This window comes from Eleutherodactylus coqui, chromosome 11, assembly GCF_035609145.1.
Source record: "Eleutherodactylus coqui strain aEleCoq1 chromosome 11, aEleCoq1.hap1, whole genome shotgun sequence".
Taxonomy (NCBI): Eukaryota; Metazoa; Chordata; class Amphibia; order Anura; family Eleutherodactylidae; genus Eleutherodactylus; species Eleutherodactylus coqui.
Genome location: NC_089847.1, coordinates 115,125,735 through 115,147,383, shown reverse-complemented (window position 1 = coordinate 115,147,383; position 21,649 = coordinate 115,125,735). Strand labels below are relative to the sequence as shown.

Genomic DNA, 21,649 nt, shown 5'->3' with positions numbered 1-21,649 from the left:
ACGGGAGCGATGTTTTTTTTCCTGTGCATCACACGAGAATATGATGATGTGATGGGAGCTGGATATAACACAACAACCCCTCACATCCGTGGGCACAGCACACGTTGGCGAGTGTGATAGGGGGCATAGTTTCAGAATCACTCGTGTGAAATTAGCCTAAGGCCGGCTGCACACGGCTGGATTTGCATAGCGGAATATGGCGCTGGCATCCGCCTACAGATTCCGCAGCATGTACCGCCCGCAGCATGCTATGGAAAAGCGTTTTTCCCTTTACACGAGCGGAAATCAATTGTGGTTTTCCGCTCACGGAGGAAAAATCACGGCATGCTGTATTCTAGTGCAGATTCTGCACGGACGGCCTCCATTGAACTCAATGCAAGCCGTGCGACCCACCGTCCTGACATTGCGGAAAAGTCGCGGGCAGCCGTGTCATCAACTAGCAACGGCGCTGGAAAGTCAGTGATTAAAAGAAAAAAACAGTACTGCGCGGGTCCGACGGCTCGCCATGTAGACCATCCGCAGTACAGGAAAAAGAAAGAAATTACAGGTACGCACGGATGCCAGCGGGGCACAGGGTGGGATTCCGCTGCGGGCTCACGCATGCAGAATCCGACCCAGTTGTGTGCAGCCGGCCTTACACTGTGCATGGATTTTGTTGCATTTTTGAACCACAATTAAAATCACATCCAGAAACCGCATGCACAATTATAAACCGCACGGGGATTCAACCAGTACAGGCGGGTTTTAAACTGCATGCAGGTTTCTGATGTGATTTTCAGTTGTGTGTAAAGTGTTCAAATATACAGTATATACCCAGGTTACACCAGCTGTACATATAATTATATACAGTATATACCCAGGTTATACCAGCTGTACATATATAATTATATACAGGAGAGGTATAACCTATACCAGCTGTACATATATAATTATATACAGTATTACCCAGGCTATACCAGTTGTACATATATAATTATATACAGTATATACCCATGTTACACCAGCTGTACATATATAATTATATACAGTATATACACAGATCATACCAACTGTACATATATAATTATATACAGTATATACCCAAGCTATACCAGCTGTACATATATAATTATATACAGTATATACCCAGGTTATACCAGCTGTACATATATAATTAGCCTAGTCATGTGATCTGCAGCCACAGGTCCTCCTGCACTCTCTTGTACCGCCTCTGCATGGATCGCTCCGGAGGTGAGTAGAGCCGCACTAGCCCCTCCCCCGGTAATCGCTGGCCGGCAGAGACTGATAGACTGCAGCTGTGACCACTCACAGCTGCAGCCTATCAGTGGGAGGGCCGCGCGCCGTGGGAGTCTGCAGCCTGTAATTGGCTGCCGACTCCACGTATAACAGTACTCCCCTGTGCTCTTGCTGACCTGCGGCGCTGCCTCCCGTCTCTCTCCTTCCCCTCACCGTACGCCAGTGTACAGTACTATATATTGTTACTTGATCCGGTTCTAGGCTCACATGCGGCCTTTTTTATTTGCTTTTATTAATGTTGCTCGCAGACCTGCGTTTATTCAGGTGGCCTTTTTCTGTTCCTTGACAGCCTCAGCTAATTGATGAACCTTGTAGAGGGTTGTTGTGTCGACCATTTAGCTGGCAGCTGATCGGCTTCAGTTTAGTGGCATCACATTTATCTTCTGCCTCACATGGGGTTGTGCCCATCATGCCCACCAGCAGCCGGTGATGGCACATATATAGGTGTTCACCACTGGACTCCATCAGCTGGTTTTAGGGCCCATTCAGATGGTTGTAGGTGAGCCGTGCCTGAGATTCTCAGGTGAAAAGTGCAGCGGACCGTATACAGCAGATTCTGTCTGCTCTCTAATATCTTGCCAATATCTGAAGTATGTAGCAGTGCTGAAATAGCTTTGTGCTCGGAATAGGTTGGCCGCTAATTTTTAAACGACCACCCTTCAGTGTAAGAGCTTATTCACAAGAGCGTATATCAGCCACCGTTTTCACAGCCAGCCGATATACGCTTTTATCTGATGCATTGAATTCCAGTGCATCAAATCACACAGGCATATTCCCATGGTGTAAAAGCGCCCAGCCGGCCATAATAGCGCCTGGAACTATCTTTGTGCTTGGAATAGGTTGGCCGCTGCATGAGCTCCTACAGGAGCCAATGACAGTGGCCGGAGAAGGGAGGTAGGAGGGAGTTTAGCAGCGTGATTCCTAAACTCCCTTCCCCTTCTCTCTTCCTCTCTCCTCCCCTTTGGCTGTTTGCAATGGGAGGGGGCAGGACAGAGCTAATTTCACCCCGCTCTGCCCCCTCCCATTGCTGGCTGCGGGCAAGTGCGGTTGTAGTAGAAGTGAAAAAAAGTATGGTATTTGTAATGGTAACGTACCTGCAGAGTAAAAGCATGTTCAGACAACAAATTTGAGAAGCAATTATAATAACAGACAGTGAAACTAGCGGTATTATTGTATCTTGACACCACCGGGAAGTACTGGTGGAGTCAAAACTGACAAGGGGGTGACGCCAACTGTATGTGATTGGCTGGAGAGCAGGCTGGGCTGTAGGTCCTGGCAGCCCAGTAAGGTTAGCCTCCAGCTCAATAGATTTTAATAGCAGACAGCGGCCCCCCGCTGCAGCCACAGGTGCAAGGGGCTTCCCCTGCCGGCGCCCCAGAAGGTGGCACCCCACTCTGTGCTAAAGCACAGAGTGTGGTCGGCAGCTAGGCAGCCACACCGCGGGAGCGGCAGCGCCAGAAGCACAGGTGCCGAAGGACAGTGGCGAGCCTTACAGTGCTGCCCTCTACAATCCCCCAAGTGCTTTTAGGAAATGGCAGCAGGACCGACCAAAGAGCAGGAGCAGCACCGCCACCTGGGGTGCCGACAAGCAGCAGGAGTAGCACCGCCGACAGAGGCGCCGGCAACCAGTGGGAGCCGCATCGCCAGTAGAGGCATGGGCAAACAGCAGGAGCGGCACCAGCAGCAGAGGCGCTGGCAACCAGCGGAAATGGCACCGCCAGCAGAGGCGGCGGATCAGGCGAGGGCAGTGGATCCCATGAGTGACGGAGCGGGGCAAAAGGGAGAACAGCCGCTGGGCTGTAGGTGAGCACAGGCAGGTGGGGTGTGGAAGTAGTAGCACACTACTCACAGCAGGACAGCAGCCAGGGGACCAAGGCCAAGGCAAGCGTCCCAGAAAGGGCTCAGTGAAACAAGCCAGGATTGGAAATCACATCCTACCAAGCACCTTCCAGGACCTGCAGCTATTCAGCCAATCTGGAGCTAGGGGTGTGACAGGGGCATTCCTCCATGGGAGCCATGTCAAACCCCTAGCTTACAGTGGCGTCAAGATACGATTATATACCGAAACTAGCAGGGGATTTAGAAAAAAATGTTCATGCTACAGGTGCAGAATTGTCTCTTATGCAGCACAGTGAATAACGAGGCTGCATGGGACTGGGGGCGGAGCTTAAAGGGAATAGCGAGCTAGATGGGGGGGAGGAGCTAGGTACGGAAGAAGAAGGAGAAGACAGGAAGAAGACCAAGAGAGAAGAAGCGTGGAGGAAAGAGGACGAAGCCGAGGAAGACGCCCACCCACCCGCCCGTGAGATGGGTGAGGAAAGACTTTATGGGACTTTTATACGTTCGGAAGTTGTCACAGCTGTGGTTGGCCTTGAACTTTCCATGCTGGAGAAGAGGAGGGTTTACAAGCCCAAGGAAAGCGGGCTTACAAACGTCCTGTGGAATAGTTAAAGCTAAAATCAGTTTAAATTAAGCGGGTTGTAGCATGGGAAGGGTTTATGGAGTTAAAATAGTTAAATTAAAATAGTAGAGGTTAAATATTTAATAAAAGCTGTGGCCTACCCCACATTTACACACAAGAAGTCTCCGGGTAAGTTTTTGTTATTAGTTAAGGGAGCGTCAGTCAGGTTGATGCCCCCAGTCTCCTTCATGCATAAGATTCTGATGCAGTTCCTAGTCAGCAGCTCTGCAGATGTGCTACAGGTTGTCCACTTGTCACCTGAAGGTATTGTAACCTCGATTCTAAGGTGAGTCAACAGTTAATTTGCTTGCAGACTTCAGACGCTTGCGTGTGAACAGTTGAAGAAGAAGAAGAAGAAGAAGAAGAAGGAGTACCTCTGCACTGGGCCTTGAGAAAGTCTTACTCACTGGTTGCTCACTCTCTCTCTTGGGGGCTCACTTACAATTTATGTGGACTCTTGCACTCGGGAAACCTCTCCCCCTCTTCCATCTTCAACACATGAGGGCTGAAGGTGCCCCCATGTGCCCCTATGCTTTCTCTCTCTACTCCAGAATATGGAAAAGTTATGATTTTTTTTTAAAGTGGGGAAGAAAAATGAAAATTTAAAAAAGTAGAAAAAAGGGTCTGCAGCGGGAAGGGTTGAGGGTTGTGTTCTGTTTTAACTGAAGATCTTCATATCCATCAGTGATATTCACAGAAGAATAGGTGAAATAAGTGTAAATTACACTGCAAACCATTCAATGCACAGGATGAAAATCACCTTTATTCACTTGCTTATAAACTGTTCAAGTCTCTATTTACAGACAGTTGGTCATCCAATGCTTCCAGCTCTTCACACAACATGTATGTGCCTTGTGAAGGTGCCGCTACAATCACCGTGAGACATTAGATTGGTCGTCAGCGGTAAAGACAGACCTAAAGAACTCAGGTGAGACTAGAGGAATCAAAGATAAATCAATGAGTTTACTATAATGAGATGATAAATACCTTCCATTGCTTCAATTAATCCATTAATCACTATTCAGTATATGAAATTCACTTTTGATTGTCCCCATCTTCATGTTACCAGGCCTCGGTCTTTGGTTCCAGTATGTTGTAGGAATAAATATCATATTCCATGTACTTCACTGCCTGCTCCAAATTGGTTATAATGAGAAGTTGCATGCATGCAAATGTATCTGAGTCTGACTCCATGTTGGTCATTCTCCAGTACACTTCTGCTTTATTCACATCATAACGGTACAGCTCATGATTGGCTTAGTATGTAATGACTCTATGATTACCGTATGTTAACGCCCCGGGTATATGTCCCTACCAAACATGTCACCTTTAATTAGATGAGAACAAACCAAATTTAGGGCTTATTTACACGGGCGTATATCGGACGGGTTTTCATGCTCGGCTTTCTGATGTTTGCAATGAGAGGGGTGGAGCTAAGCTCTGCCTGCCCCACCCACTCCCATTGCTGGCTATGGACAAGGGGTGGGGAGGGGCAGGAGCTAAGCTCTGCCCCGCCCTGCCCCCCTCTTATTGCAAATGGCCGGAAGGGAGGAGAGAGGAGGTGAGCTGGTGAGGACAAGGGAAGGGGGACTGTCTTCCCAGGCCCCATGGCATTGCAGCCTCAGTGTATATGCGCCGTCCCGTTTGCCGTGCAGGCGTCTTTACGGCGCCAGTGGGTGCACATAAAACGCCTATAGCTGTGTAAATAGCCCCTTAGGGTGGGTTCACACGAGCGTGTTTTTGTGCGTACTTAGGTGCGTACATACGTGCGCACCTAGGTACGAGGAAAAACACGCGTGAACACAGCTGCGTGCTTGTTGTCAATGGGGCCGCGGCTGCTGCCGGCGGCTCCATTAAAAATAATACTCTGCTGGCACCCCTGCATTCCTTTTCAGGGAAGAGCTTTACATATAAGCCCTTCCGTGAAAAATAAACATTTTAGTATAAAAAAAAAGGCAAAAAAAGTGTACCTCCCCAACGCTGTCATGTCCCACAGGGATGCAGAACACATCTACCGCGTGTGGCACATGTTTCCTGCTTCCCCGCAAGGAAAAAGAATTCCCTGCTGCACCTGTCACATCTGTGACAGATGCAGCAGAGGACTTCTAAATCCGTGCGGGGAATAAAGGATTCCCTATCGCAGCTGTCACACATGACAGCTGCAGTGGAGGATCCTGCTGCTGACACCCCTGAAATGTTTTTCAGGAGAGGGCTTTAAATATAAGCCCTTCCCTGAAAATCAAAGAAAAGTGTTAAAAAAAAACCAAAAAAAATACATACTCACCTCCGTTCGGCTGCCGCGCTCAGCCGCGTTTTCTCCTGGCTGTCCCCGGCTGTGTAGATCTCAGCTATTAGCAGCCGAGGATTTAAAATCCCCACCTGCTGGTAGCTCTGATTGTGATTGGCTGAAGCGCTTCAGCAAATCACAATCAGAGCTACCAGCAGGTGAGGATTTTAAATCCCCGGCTGCTGATAGCTGAGAACTATAGAGCCAGGACAGCGGCAGAAGTTGCCGCTGAGCCCCGGCAGCTGCAGTGGCTTTTCAGGGAAGGGCTACATAAGCCCTTCCCTGAAAAGTTATTTAAGTAGTGTAAAAAAAATACTCACCTCCCTTCAGCTGCTGGGGCTCAGCTGCGCCTTCTGCTGCTGTCCCCGGCTCTGTAGTACTGAGCTATCAGCAGCCAGGGATTTGAAGATTTGAAATCCCCACCTGCTGGTAGCTCTGATTGTGATTGGCTGAAGTGCTTCAGCCAATCATAATCAGAGCTACCAGCAGGCGGGAATTTTAAATCCCCTGCTGCTGATAGCTCAGTACTACAGAGCCGGAGACAGCGGCAGAAGTCGCCGCTGAGCCCCGGCAGCCGTCAATGACTTTTCAGGGAAGGGTTTCATAAGCTCTTCCCTGAAAAGCCTTTTAAAATAGTGGTTAAAAAAAAAAAAATACTCACTTGCTGGGGCTCAGCGGTGCCTTCTACCACTGTCCCCAACTCTGTAGTACTAAGCTACCAGCAGCCGAGGATTTGAAATCCCAGCCTGTTGGTAGCTCTGATTGTGATTGGCTGAAGTGCTGCAGCCAATCACAATCAGAGCTACCAGTAGGCAGGGATTTCTAATTCCCGCATGCTGCTAGCTGAGAACTATAGAGCCGGGGAAAGTGGTAGAAGTCGCCACTGAGCTGTCAATGGCTTTTCAGGGAAATTTTACAAGCCCTTCCCTGAAAAGCCTTTTTAAAAAATGGTGAAAAAATTCTATACTCACCTGCTGTGGCTCAGCCACGCCTTTTGCAGCTGTCCCCGGCTCTGTAGTTCTGAACTATCAGCAGCCGGGATTTAAAATCCCCGCCTGCTGGTAGGTCTAATAGGGATTGGCTGAGCGCTTCAGCCAATCACAATCAGAGCTACCAGCAGGCGGGGATTTTAAATTCCCGGCTGCTGATAGCTCAGCAGCGCTACAAAGCCGGGAACAGCGGCAAAAGTTGCCGCTGAGCCACGGCAGCTGTCAATGGCTTTTCAGGGAAGGGCTTCATAAGAAAAGCCTGTTAAAATAGGGTAAAAAACAAACAAAAAAATACTCACCTGCCAGGGCTTAGCCAGATTGTGATTTTCAAAACTTAGGTCCTCCAGCATGACTGATAACCAGTGGGCAAAGAAATCATTGCCCAGCTCGTGATCCCTCATGAACCCGAATACTTTCATGGGTTCCAACTATAAGGCAGTCCCCACTTTTCAGAAACTCCATCACTCAGATCATGGACCTCTTTCAGTGGGGCATTTCTGGTCTTTTCTATCTGGGTTACTGTCCTTTAGCCTCCTGTACCACATGTCACTGCAACTTAGCATTGGACATGTACCTGTACCAATTTTGGCAACCCCGGCCTCATTTCAGTTTTTGCCACTGCAAAGGCGCAGAGGAATCATCCTGTTCATAACGCTAAAGCTCTGCCCTGCAGTGTCCGAGGAGCGGGCACATAGCCAAGGAGACAGGGGGGTAGAGAAAGTCCTTGTCACGGGGCTCTACCATCTCTTCCCCTGGGGGTAGCTCGGGACCCAACCAAAGTGCTGCTTGGGGCGATCAAGTGAAAAGTAACCAAGTCCAATTGTCACTAGTGATGTCATCGTTCCGTCATCTGCAGTGGATCTTCCAGATGTAATAAAATAGTCCACACACAGGGTAATTTTCTGAGCGGGAACGGTCGGCTCCATCCGTTTACTGCAAACTCTCAAACTTAAATTTCAACAAACAGTCCTGGTACAGATACAACAAGCCAAAGTGGTGAAGCAGGGAGAATTCTCAGGGCATTCGGACAATCCACAGTCCAATTTATCTGTGTGATTCCCACTCCCGGCAAACTCTCTCTCTCTCTCTCTCTCAACCTGTCAACACTCACTCTGCTGTATCTTCATCTTCTCTCTAAGGAGCGGTTGGTTTCACTTGCAGCGCTCATCAGAAACGCCAAGGATTCCTGGCTAGGAGAAGCCCAGGCTGAGCATCAGGCCATCACTCGACTTCCTCCATTCTCTGCACACTCAGCCCGATGTCTGATGTCTGTGTTGCTCACTCACGGTCGGACCTCATTCTTCTCACTTTTACTGGCACTCTCCTTGTCTCCTTACCAACACATATATAAACCAACACCACGTGACACACACAAAACGTTACATTTCTCAGACAGGACAGAACATACCAGACATTAACCCTCTCAGTCCTGCAGCCATCCAATACACATAAATCAAATGCATTCCACAAGCAAGACATTGACATGAGATAAGCATAGAACAATATAGAGAGGCCCTATTAACTCTGGGCCACTACACCACTCCTGGTGAGGTTATTCTTGACTGTGGCACCTTCTCCTGTGCTCTTGCTGGAGGGTCTCTCATAGACTTCAGGACTCTCTTTGTTCGGCTCACAGCAGGTTCAGTCACAGCTGGGAAGTTCATCACTTGGAAACTGTTCAGCTGTTTTTGGGTCGGTATTTTGGCTGGTCACTTCATACTGTTCTGGTATTATGGGTTGGTTTATCCTGCCGACCATGCCATGTAACACTGGTGCAAGCCAGGCAGAGCCAAATACCGGGGCAGGATCTTTCAATAAACTGGACGGCACCTTGGCTATCAGTAACCACCTGTAGGTATCTGGATGGATGCTCGAGGTAGACACACTGGAGACAAAGGTCCTCTGATCACAGTCACTAAGACACTTTTGTGGGGGTATGTGAGCAACACTGTTGTAAATATATGTTAGTAACACTGTTGTGGGGGGATGTGTGTGACATTGTTGTGGGGGTGTGAAAGTGGCATTGTTGTGCAGGTATGTGAGTGACATTGTTATGGGGGTATGTGAGCAACATTCTTGTGGGGGGATGTAAGCATCATTGTTGTGGTGGTATGTGAGCGACATTGTTGTGTGGGTATGTGAGTAACATTGTTGTCGGGTATGTAATCGATATTGTTGTGGGGGTATGTGAGCGGCATTGTTGTGGGGGTTTATGATCGACTTTGTTGTGGAGTATGCATATGACATTGTTGTGGAGGTTTGTGAGCGACATTGTTGTGTGGGTATGTGAGTGACATTGTTGTGGAGTATGTGAGCCGCATTGTTGTTGGAGTATGTGAGCGACATTGTTGTGGGGGTAGAGGTGTAACATTGCTGTGGGGTAAGGTGTGTGACATTGTTGTGAGAGTATGTGAGCAAAATTTTTTTTTGGGGGGTTATGTAAGCGTCATTGTTGTGGGGGTATGCAGGAGTCGTTGTTAGGATATGTGAGCGACATTGTTGTGGTGTATGTGAGCAGTTTTGTTGTGGGAGTATGTGAGCGGCATTTTATTGAGGGCATGTGTGTGTCATTGTTGTGAGGGCATGTGAGCGGCTTTGAGTTGGGGATATGTGTGTAACATTGTTCTGGGGGTATGTGAGCGACTTTGTTGTCGGGGTATGAGTGCGGCATTTCTGTGGGGTTATGTGTGTGACATTGAGGTTGGGGTATGTGTGCGACTTTGCTTTGAGGGTATGTGAGCGACATTGTTGTGAGGCTGTGTGAGCGACATTGTTCTGGGGATATGTTAGCGACGTTGTGTGGATATCTGAGCGGCATTGTTGTGGGGGTATGTGTGTGACATTGTTGTGGGAGTATGTGTGCGACATTGTTGTGGGAATATGTGTGTGCGACAATGTTGTGGAGTTATGTATATGACATTGTTGTTGGCGTATGTGAGCGGCATTGTTGTGGGGCTTTGTCAGCGTCATTGTTGATGGGGTAAGTGTGTGACATAATTGTGGGTTAATGTGTGCGACATTGATTTTGGGGTATGTATGTGGCATAGTTGTGGGGGTTAGCTCATGGTATTGTTGTTGGGGTACGTGGGCGGCATTGTTGTGGGGGTCTGTGTGCGGCATTGTAACATATAGTAACATAGTATGTAAGGCCGAATGAAGACATTGTCCATCTAGTCCAGCCTGTCTATCCTACTGTGTTGATCCAGAGGAAGGCAAAAAACCCCAAGGCCAGAAGTCAATTAGCCCTTTTGGGGAAAAAATTCCTTCCCGACTCCCTAATGGCAATCAGACTGTTCCCTGGATCAACCCCTAATAGTTCCTACCTGCCTGTATACCAGGATTGACACTTAACCTAATATTTATATCCTGTAATATCCTTCTTCTCCAGAAAGACATCAAGTCCCCTTTTAAACTCCTCTATGGATTTTGCCATCACCACTTCCTCCGGTAGAGAGTTCCACAGTCTAACTGCTCTTACAGTAAAGAACCCCTTTCTGTGTTGGTGATGAAACCTACTTTCCTCTAATCGTAGCGGATGTCCTCTTGTTACCGTCGTGGTCCTGGGTGTAAACAGATCGCGGGAGAGATCCATGTGTTGTCCCCTCATGTACTTATACATGGTTATTTGGTCGCCTCTTAACCTTCTTTTTTTTTTCTAGAGTAAATAATCCCAATTTGGACAGCCTCTCTGGGTATTCCAGTCCCGTCATTCCATGTATTAGTTTAGTCGCTCTTCTTTGAACCCCCTCAAGCACTGTGACATCTTTCCTGAGCACCGGTGTCCAGAATTGTACGCAGTATTCCATGTGAGGTCTGACAAGTGCCTTATATAGTGGGAGGATAATGTTCTCGTCCTTCGCCCCTATACCTCTTTTGATGCACCCCAAGACTTTATTTGCCTTTGCAGCGGCTGACTGGCATTGGTTACTCCAGTTTAGTCTATTATCCACTAATACCCCCAGATCCTTTTCCATATCACTTTTCCCTAGTGGTACCCCATTAAGTGAATATTTGTGACATCCGTTCCTCTTGCCCATGTGCATAGTCTTACATTTTTCAACATTGAACTTCATTTGCCATTTTTCTGCCCAAGCCCCCAGCTTATCCAGGTCCGTTTGTAGCCGCACATTGTCCTCCGTTGCATTAATTACATTGTATAATTTTGTGTCATCTGCAAATATTGATATTTTGCTGTGCAGCCCCTCTATCAGGTCATTAATAAATATGTTGAACAGAGTGGGGCCTAATACTGAACCCTGTGGCACCCCGCTAGCGACTGTGGTCCAATCAGAGTACGAACCATTTATTACCACCCTCTGCTTTCTATCGTTGAGCCAATTTTTTACCCACTTACACACGTTTTCGCCCAGTCCGAGCTGCCTCATTTTGTATATTAGCCTATTATGTGGCACGGTGTCAAAGGCTTTAGAGAAGTCCAGATATACAAGATCAATAGATTCTCCCTGGTCCAGCTTAGAGCTTACTTCATCGTAGAAACTGATCAGATTTGTCTGACATGAGCGACCCTTCATGAATCCATGCTGGTGAGGAGTTATTCCCTTAATCTCCTTGAGGTACTCATTGATGGCGTCCCTCAGAATCCCCTCGAAAAATTTTCCCGTTACTGAAGTGAGACTTACTGGCCTGTAGTTACCAGGCTCACTTTTGCTCCCTTTTTTGTAAATTGGAACCACGTTGGCAATGCGCCAGTCCAATGGTACTACTCCGGTCTTGATAGTGTCTAGAAATATAAGGTATAGCGGCCTAGCTATCTCGTCACTTAGTTCCTTTAGTATCCTTGGGTGTAATCCATCAGGGCCCGGTGATTTATCAATTTTAGTTTTCTTTAGACGCTTCCGCACCTCCTCCTGCGTTAGGTATGAGATATTTTGTGAGGGGTTCGTTTTATTCCCCTGCACCTCGTGTGGCATTTCCTTTTCTTTGGTGAACACACTTGAGAAGAAACTGTTTATTAGATTTGCTTTCCCTTCGTCATCATCAATGATTTCTCCTGCATTGTTTTTTAAAGGGCCAGCGCTCTCCCTGCAAATCCTTTTGCTGTTTATGTAGTTGAAAAATAGCTTCGGGTTGTTTCTGCTCTCTTTTGCGATCCGTCTTTCCGCTTCCTCCTTGGCAGTTTTAATCGTATCTTTGCATATTTTGTTTTTTTCCCTGTATGATTTTAGCGCTTCTTCGCTGCCTTGTTGCTTTAGTAGTTTGAACGCTTTCTTCTTTTCGTTTATTGCCCCTCGTACCGTCTTGTCGAGCCACATTGGTTTCCTTTTAGCTGAGTTACTTTTATTTTTAAAGGGAATGAACTGCTCACATGAGGCGATTAGGATCCTTTTGAACTTTTCCCATTTTTCCTCCGTACTGATATTTTTGAGGATGTTGTCCCAATTAATGTTACCGATAGTAGTTCTAAGCTCATCAAATTTTGCTTTACTAAAGTTTAGTTTCTTTGTCACTCCTTGATAAGGCATCCTATTGATTGACAGCTGGAAGTTGATTATATTGTGGTCGCTGTTCCCCAAGTGCCCCTCAACCTGTACCCCCTTTATACGTACCGGTTTGTTAGTTAGCACTAGGTCCAGAATGGCCCTCCCTCTTGTTGGTTCCTGCACAAGTTGGTTCAGGTAATTGTCTTTAATTACTCTCAAGAACTTATCACCCCTGTGAGATTTGCAGGTTTCGTTCTCCCATGTTATATCTGGGTAATTAAAGTCCCCCATGATAATTACTTTGTTTCGTTTTGACACCTCCTCTATCTGCCTTAGTAGTAAGTCTTCAGTTTCTTCTGTTGCTTTTGGTGGTCGATAGAAGACCCCTATCAGGATTTTGTTATTTTTTCCTCCCTGTATTTCTACCCACAGAGATTCCACCTGTTCGTCTCCTACCCCTATATCCTCCCGTAGCCTCGGCTTCAAGTTCGATTTGACGTACAGACATACCCCTCCCCCTTTCTGGTTCCTTCGGTCTCTTCTGAAGAGATTGTACCCCTGCAAATTCACCGCCCAATCGCACTTATCATCAAGCCATGTTTCAGTAATTCCGACCATATCATAGTTTTCATCAGTCATTCTCGCTTCAAGCTCGCCCACTTTACCAATCAGACTTCGTGCATTCGTGATCATACAATTTATTTCATTTTTTTTGTTTTTTAAATTTGTTTTGTTGCTATTCATACTTATGGCTGATCTGTCAGTTCTAACTGTACTAACCCCACCCCCTGCTCGTCCCCCATTCCCTTTGCTTGGACCCAGATCACTAATTACACTGGCTACCCCACTATTTCTCATTTTACCCTCCCCCCCAGTCCCTAGTTTAAACACTCCTCCAGCCTTCTAGCCATCTTTTCCCCCAGCACAGCTGCACCCTCCCCATTTAGATGCAGCCCGTCCCTACGGTAGAGCCTGTAGCCGACCGCAAAGTCAGCCCAGTTCTCCAGGAACCCAAATCCCTCCTTCTTGCACCAACTCCGGAGCCACTTGTTTACCTCCCTAAGGTCCTGCTGCCTTTCTAGTGTGGCTTTAGGTACAGGTAGTATTTCCGAGAAAACTACCCTGGAGGTCCGCGCCCTGAGCTTGGACCCTAAGTCCCTGAAATCATTTTTGAGGGCCCTCCATTGACCTCTAACTTGTTCATTGGTGCCAACGTGCACCATGACTGCTGGATCCTCACCAGCCCCTCCCAGTAACCTGTCAATCCGATCCGCGATGTGTCGAACTCGAGCGCCAGGAAGACAACACACCGTTCGACGATCCCGGTCTTTATGGCAGATTGCCCTCTCTGTCCCCCTAATAATTGAGTCCCCCACCACTAGAACCTGTCTAGCCTGCCCTGCGCTCCCCGTCCCCGTCTCACTGGAGCAGTCATCCCCCTGGCGTTCAGAGGGCGTGTCGTGCTGCAGCGGTGCTGGCTCTGTAATGGCATTCCCCTCATCTGCCAATCGTGCAAACTTGTTGGGTTGTGCCAGTTCAGGACTAGCCTCCCTGGTTCTCTTCCCTCTATCCCTCCTTCTTTCTGTCACCCAGCTGACTGCCTGCTCCCCCTGCACTTCCGTACTACCATCCGCCCCCGCCTCTACCCCAGCGAGTGCCTGCTCAGTGAGCACCAAACTCCTTTCCATGATGTCAATGGCTCTCAGTGTTGCCAGTTGCCCATTTAGATCCAGAATTTGGGCTTCTAAATTTGCAACGTGCACGCATCTTGCGCAACAGTATGCACCCTCGATCGGCTGATGAAGGACCGCATACATTGCACAAGTAGCACACTGGATGACATTGCCAGGCATGGAGCTCATCCTAATGGGGATCTACAATTTACTTGTGGAAGTAGTGAAGATAGACTTGCTCACACTCCGCTCACACGCTGCCGCAACCGCTGTCCCGCTGCCGCAACCGCTGTCCCGCTGCCGCAACCGCTGTCCCGCTGCCGCAACCGCTGTCCCGCTACCGCAACCGCTGTCCCGCTGCCGCAACCGCTGTCCCGCTGCCGCAACCGCTGGCCCGCTGCCACAACCGCTGACCCGCTGTCGCAACCCCTCACCCGCTGCCGCAACCCCTCACCCGCTGCCGCAATCCCTCACCCGCTGCCTCTCTCGCGCAACCTCTTACCCGCTGACACTTATGCGCAAACAGTCAAATTTCCCCCCCCCCCCTCACAAACACTTAGACCCCCAGACACACACACACACACAGAAGACACGACTAACCAGATACACAGAAGACACACAGCTCACAAACACACACAGAGGTTGATACTCAGCTCCTCCGTTCCTCCTGGTGACGTCACCCGCTGTCCCGGCGGCCGCTCACTCTGCCCTCCTGTCTCAGCTGCTCCGCTGAACTCCTGGTGGCCTCTTGGCGCCGGCTGCTGCGCTCCGGTCACACTGGTCACTCCTGCCCCCGCACCTGCTTCGGCTGCCGCTGCCCCCGCGCCTGCTTCGGCTGCCGCTGCCCCCGCACCTGCTTGTTGTGTAGGTCTGTGTGTGGCATTGTTGTGTGGTTATGTGAGCGGCATTGTTGTGGGAGTCTGTGTGCGGCATTGTTGTGGGGGTCTGTGTGTGGCATTGTTGTGGGGTTATGTGAGCGGCATTGTTGTGTGAGGATGTGTGCGGCATTGTTGTGGGGGTTTGTGTGCGGTATTGTTGTGTGGTTATGTGTGTGACATTGTTGTGAAAGTATGTAAGCGGCATTGTTGTTGAGGTATCGGAGAAATATTGTTCCGGGGGTATGTGAAAGATATTGTGGGGGTATGTTAGCGGCATTGTGTTAAGGGCATGTGTGTAGCATTGTCATAGGGGTATGTGTGCGACATTGTTGTTGGGGTATGTTTGCGACATTGTTGTGGGCGTATGTGTGCAGCATTGTTGTGGGGGTATGTGTGCGACATTGTTGTGGGGGTATGTGTGAGACATTGCTGTGTGGACATGTGAGCGACATTGTTGTGGGGTTATGTGAGCGACATTCTTGTGGGAGTATGTGAGCGAAATTGTTGTGGGGGTATGTGCGCAACATTGTGTGGATATGTGAGTGACATTATTATGGGGGTATGTGCACAACATTGTTGTGGGAGAGTGTGTGTGCAACTTTGCCGTGGGAGTATGTGTGCGGCATTGTTGTGGGGCTATGTGTTTGACATTGTTGTGGTGCATGTCAGTGTCATTGTTGTGGGGGAATGTGTGCGGCATTCTTGTGGATGTATGTATGTGATATTGTTTTGATAGTATGTGTGCAACTCTGCTGTGGGGGTATGTGTGTGACATTGCTGTGGGGTATGTATGCAACATTGTTGTGGGGGTATGTGAGTGATATTGTTGGGGGAGTAGGTGAGCGACGTTTATGTAGGGATGGGGTTTGCAGCATTGCTGTGGCGGTATGTGTGTGGCATTGTTGTGGGAGTATGCGTGCGGAATTGGTATGGGTGTATGTGTGAAACGTTGTGGGGGTATGTGAGCGGAATTGGTATGGGTGTATGTGTGAAACATTGTTGTGAGGGTATGTGTGCGGAATTGGTATGGGTGTATGTGTGAAACATTGTTGTGAGGGTATGTGAGTGACATAGTTGTGGGGGTATGTGTGTGCAATTGTTGTGGGGTATGTGAGCGACACTGTTGTGAGGTATGTGTGTGACATTGTTGTGAGAGTGTGCGGGCGAAATTATTTGCGGGTATGTGAGTGGCATTGTTGTTAAGATATAAGAGCGACATTGTTGTGGGGGTTTGTTTGCAGTATTGTTGTGTGGTTATGTGTGTGACATTGTTGTGAGGGGTGTTTTTGGGGAATATGTAAGCGTCATTGTTGTTGAGGCATGTTAGCAATATTGTTATGGGAATATGTGAATAATATTGGGTGGGTATGTGTGCGGCATTGTGTTGAGGGCATGTGTGTTACATTGTTGTGGGGTTATGTGAGTGACATTGTGTGGATATGTGAGCGACATTGTTGTGGGAGTGTGTGCGACATTGTTGGGGGTAAAGTGTGCAACATTGTTTTGTGTTTTTTTTCGCAGCATTACTGTGGGGGGTATGTGTGCTGCGTAATATGTCAGTAATATTGTTCTTGAGGTTTATGACTGACATTGCCGTGGTGGTATGTGAACAATATTGTTGTGGGGGTATGGAGTATGTGTACGACATTGCTGTGGGGTTATTTGTGGACATTGCTGTGGGTGTATGTGTGCGACATAGTTGTAGGGGTTTGTTTGTGTAACATGGTTGTGGGGGTATGTGAGTGATGTTGTGTGGGGTATGTATGTGACATTGTTGTAGGGGTATGTGTTTGTAACAATGCTGTGGGAGTATGTGTGCGACATTGTTGAGGTGGTATGTGAGCAACTTTGTAGTTTTGGTATTTGAGCGACATTGTTGTGGGGGTAAATGACTGACATTGTTCTTGGGGTGTGTGAGTAATATTGTTCTTGAGGTTTATGACTGACTCTACAGTCGTGGTATATGAGCGGCATTGTTGTGGGGGTATGTGTGTGACATTGTTGTGGGGGGTATGTGAGCAGTATTGTTGTGAGGGGTATGCAATTGACATTGTTGTGGGTGTATGTGAGCTGCATTGTTGAGGGGGCATGTGAGTGTCTTTGTGTTGGAGGTATGAGTGTGACATTGTTGTGGGGGTATGTGAGCGGCATTGTTGTGGGGGCATGTGAGTGGCTTTGTGTTGGAAGTAATTGTGTGACATTGTTGTGAGGGTATGTGAGCAAAAGTATTGTGGGGGTATAGGTGTTACATTGTTGTGGGGGTATATCAGTGATATTGTTCTTAGAGTATGGGAGTGACATTGGGAGGGCTATGTGTGTGATATTACTCTGCGGGTATGTATACAACATTGCTATGGGGGTATGTGTGCGACATTGTTGTGGGGGTATGTGTGCAACATTACTGTGGGGGCATGTGTGCAACATTGCTGGTAGTTTATGTGTGTGACATTGGTGTGTGGGTATGTGAGCGACTTTATAGTGTTGTTATTCGAGCGACATTGTTGTGGGGGTATGTGTGTGACATTGTTGTGGGCATATGTGAGCAGCATTGTTGTGGGGGTATGTATGTGACATTGTTTTGGGGGTATGTGAGTGGCATTGCTGTAGGGGTATGTGTGTAACATTGCTATGGGGGTATGTGAGTGGCATTGTTGTGAGGGGTACTGTTTTTGGGGTATGTGAGCGGCTTTGTGTTGGAGGTATGTGAGCGACAGTTGAGGGGGTATGGGAGTAACATTGTTGCAGGAGGTGTATGTGTGTAACATTGTTGTCGGGGTATGTGTGTGACTTTGTTGTGGGGGTATGTGAACAGCATTGTTGTGGGGTTATGTGTCTGACATTGTTTTGGGGGGGGTTAGTTGAGCAACATTGTTGTGGGGATATTTACTTGGCATTTTTGTGGGGGTATGTGTGCGGCATTGTTTTGGGGGGTAACCAACATTGTTGTGGGGCTATGTTTGCGACATTGTTGTGGGTGTTTGTTTTCGGCATTGTTGTGGAGATGTGTGAGCAGCATTGTTGTGGGAGTATGTGTGTGACATTGTTGTGAGTATATATGTGGGACATTATTGTGGGGGGTATATGTGTGTAACATTGTTGTGGGGATATGTGTGTTATATTGTTGTGGGGGTATGTGAGAGTCATTATTGTGGGGGTATTTACTTGGCATTTTTGTGGGGATATGTGTGCGGCACTGTTGTGGGGATTTATTTGCAACATTGTTGTGAAGATGTGTGAGCAGCATTGTTGTGGGAGTATGTGTGTGACATTGTTGTGAGGGTATGTGTGTGACATTGTTATAGGGGTATATGTATGACATTGTTGAGGGGATATATGTGTGACATTATTGTGCTGGTATAAGTGTGTAACATTGTTGTGTTGGTGTGTGAGTGACTTTGTAGTGTTGGTATTTGAGCAACATTGTTCTTGTGGTGTGTGAGTAATATTGTTTTTGAAGTATATGAGTGACATTGCCGTGTGTGACATTGTTGTGGGGGTATGTGTGTGACATTGTTGTGGGGGTATATGTGTGTGACATTGTTGTGGGGGGTATGTGAGCGGCATTGTTGTGGGAGCATGTGAGTGGCTTTGTGTTGGAGGTATTTGAGCGACATTGTTGTGGGGGCATATGACTCACATTGTTCTTGGGGTGTGTGAGTAATATTGTTCTAAGAGGTTTATGACTGACTCTGCCATTGTGGTATCGTCGTGGTATATGAGCGGCATTGTTGTGGGGGGTATATGTGTGTGACATTGTTGTGGGGGATATATGTGTGTGACACTGTTGTGGGGGATATATGTGTGTGACACTGTTGTGGGGGGTATGTGAGCAGCATTGCTGTGGGGTTATGTATGTGACATTGTTGTGAGGGGTATGCAAGTGACATTCTTGTGGGGGCATGTGAGTGTCTTTGTGTTGGAGGTATGAGTGTGACATGGTTGTGGGGGTATGTGAGCGGCATTGTTGTGGGGGCCTGTGAGTGGCTTTGTGTTTGCGGTATTTGTGTGACATTGTTGTGAGGGTATGTGAGCGACAGTATTGTGGGGGTATAGGTGTTATATTGTTGTGGGGGTATTCAGTGATATTGTTCTTAGGGTAAGGGAGTGACATTCTTTTGAAGATGTGTGAGCAGCATTGTTGTGAGGCTATGTGTGTGATATTACTCTGGGGGGTATGTATACAGCATTGCTATGGGGGTATGTGTGCGACATTGTTGTGGGGGTATGTGTGCAACATTGCTGTGGAGGTATGTGTGCGACATTATTGTGGGGGTATGTGTGCAACATTGCTGTGGAGGTATGTGTGCAACATTGCTGGTAGTTTATGTGTGCAACATTGTTGTGGGGGTATGAGAGCGACTTTATAGTGTTGTTATTCGAGCAACATTGTTTTGGCGGTATATGAGTGACATTGTTGTGGGGGTATGTGTGTGACATTGTTTTGGGGGTATGTGAGCGGCATTGTTGTGGGGGTATGTGTGTGACTTTGCTGTGGGGGTATGCGAGCAGAATTGTTGTAGGGGTATGCGAGTGACATTGTTGTGAGGGGTACGGTTGTGGGGGTATGTGAGCGGCATTGTGTTGGAGCTATGTGAGCGACATAGTTGAGGGGGTATGGGAGTAACTTATTGCAGGAGGTCTATGTGTGTAACATTGTTGTGGGGGTATGTGTGTGACTTTGTTGTGGGGGTATGTGAGCGACATTGTTATAAAAGGTATGTGAGCAGCATTGTTGTGGGGTTATGTGTCTGACATTGTTTTTTGGGGGGGTAGTTGAGCAACATTGTGTGTGATATTACTCTGGGGGTATGTATACAACATTGCTATGGGGGTATGTGTGCGACATTGTTGTGGGGGTATGTGTGCAGCATTGTTGTGGGGGCATGTGTGCAACATTGCTGTGGAGGAATGTGTGAAACATTGCTGGTAGTTTATGTGTGCAACATTGTTGTGGGGCTATGTGTGTGACATTGTTGTGGGGGTATGTGTGTGACATTGTTGTGGGGGTATGAGAGCGACTTTATATAGTTGTTATTCGAGCAACATTGTTGTGGCGGTATATGAGTGACATTGTTGTGGGGGTATGTGTGTGACATTGTTTTGGGGGCATATGAGAGGCATTTTTGTGGGGGTATGTGTGTGACATTGTTTTGGGGGCATATGAGAGGCATTTTTGTGGGGGTATGTGTGTGACATTGCTGTGGGGGTATGCGAGCGGAATTGTTGTAGGGGTATGTGTGTGACATTGCTGTGGGGGTATGCGAGTGACATTGTTATAAAAGGTATGTGAGCAGCATTGTTGTGGGGTTATGTGTCTGACATTGTTTTTTTGGGGGAGGTAGTTGAGCAACATTGTTGTGGGGGTATTTACTTGGCATTTTTGTGGGGGTATGTATGCGACATTGTTGTAGGGGTTTGTTTTCGGCATTATTGTCGAGATGTGTGAGCAGCATTGTTCTGGGAGTATGTGTGTGACATTGTTGTGAGGGTATATGTGTGACATTGTTGTGAGGGTATATGTGTGACATTATTGTGGGGGTATATGTGTGTAACATTGTGGTGTCGGTGTGTGAGTGACTTTGTAGTGTTGGTATTTGAGCAACATTGTTGTAGGGGTGTTTGAGTGACATTGTTCTTGTGGTGTGTGAGTAATATTGTTTTTGAAGTATGTGATTGACATTGTTGTGGGGGGTATGTGTGTGACATTGCTGAGAGGGTATGTGTGCGACGTTGCTGTTGGAGTATGTCTGCGACCTTATTGTGGTGGTATATGAGATGCATTGTTGTGGGGGTATGTAAGCGACATTGTTGTGGGGGTATGTAAGTGACATTGTTGAGGGGGTATGTGAATGACTTTTTAGTGTTGGTATTTGAACGACATTGTTGGGGGGTATATGAACGTTCTTGGTGTGTGTGAGTAATATTGTTTTTGAGGGGGGTATGTGAATGACATTGTCGTGGGTGTATGGAGTATGTGTACGACATTGCTGTGGGGTTTTCTGTAAGACATTGCTGTGGGGTTATGTGTGGACATTGTCGTGGGGGTGTATGAGCTGCATTGTTGTGAGGGTATGTGAAAGATATAATTGTGCAGGTATGTGTGTGACATTGTTGTGGGGGTATTTTCGTGGCATTGTTGTGGTAGTATGTGTGCAGCATTGTTTTGGGGGCGTATATTAGCAGCATTGTTGCGGGGTATGTTTATTTACTTTGTTTGTGGGGGTATTTGAGCGACATTGTTTTGCAGGTATGTGAGCTGCATTGTAGTGGGGTTATGTGAGTGGCATTGTATTGAGGCCATGTGTGCGACATTCTTGTGAGGGGCATTGTTGTGGGGGTATGTGAGCAGCTTTGTGTTGGAGGTATGTAGGCGACAATGTTCTTGGGGTTTCTGTGTGACTTTGCGGGGGTATGTCAGTGATATTGTTGTGGGAGTGTGTGTGTGCGACATTGCTGTGGGTGTATGTGTGCAGCATTGTTGTGTGGGAATGTATGCAACAATGTTGTGGGGGTATGTGTGCGGCATTGTGGGGGCATGTGTGCGGCATTGTTGTGGGGGTATGTGTGCGGCATTGTTGTGGGGCTATGTGTGCGGCATTGTTGTGGGGGTATGTGTGCGGCATT

At 47.6% G+C, this 21,649-nt stretch overlaps 1 long non-coding RNA gene across 1 annotated transcript in view; it reads left to right on the top strand.

The window, feature by feature from the left end:
* LOC136581649 (uncharacterized) overlaps positions 1 to 21,649 on the top strand; it is a 59,056-nt gene that overhangs the window by 21,955 nt on the left and 15,452 nt on the right. Inside the window, exon 2 of the long non-coding RNA XR_010787077.1 lies at positions 4,561 to 4,685. This is a non-coding gene — a long non-coding RNA (uncharacterized lncRNA). The remainder of the gene's footprint in view (positions 1 to 4,560; positions 4,686 to 21,649) is intronic.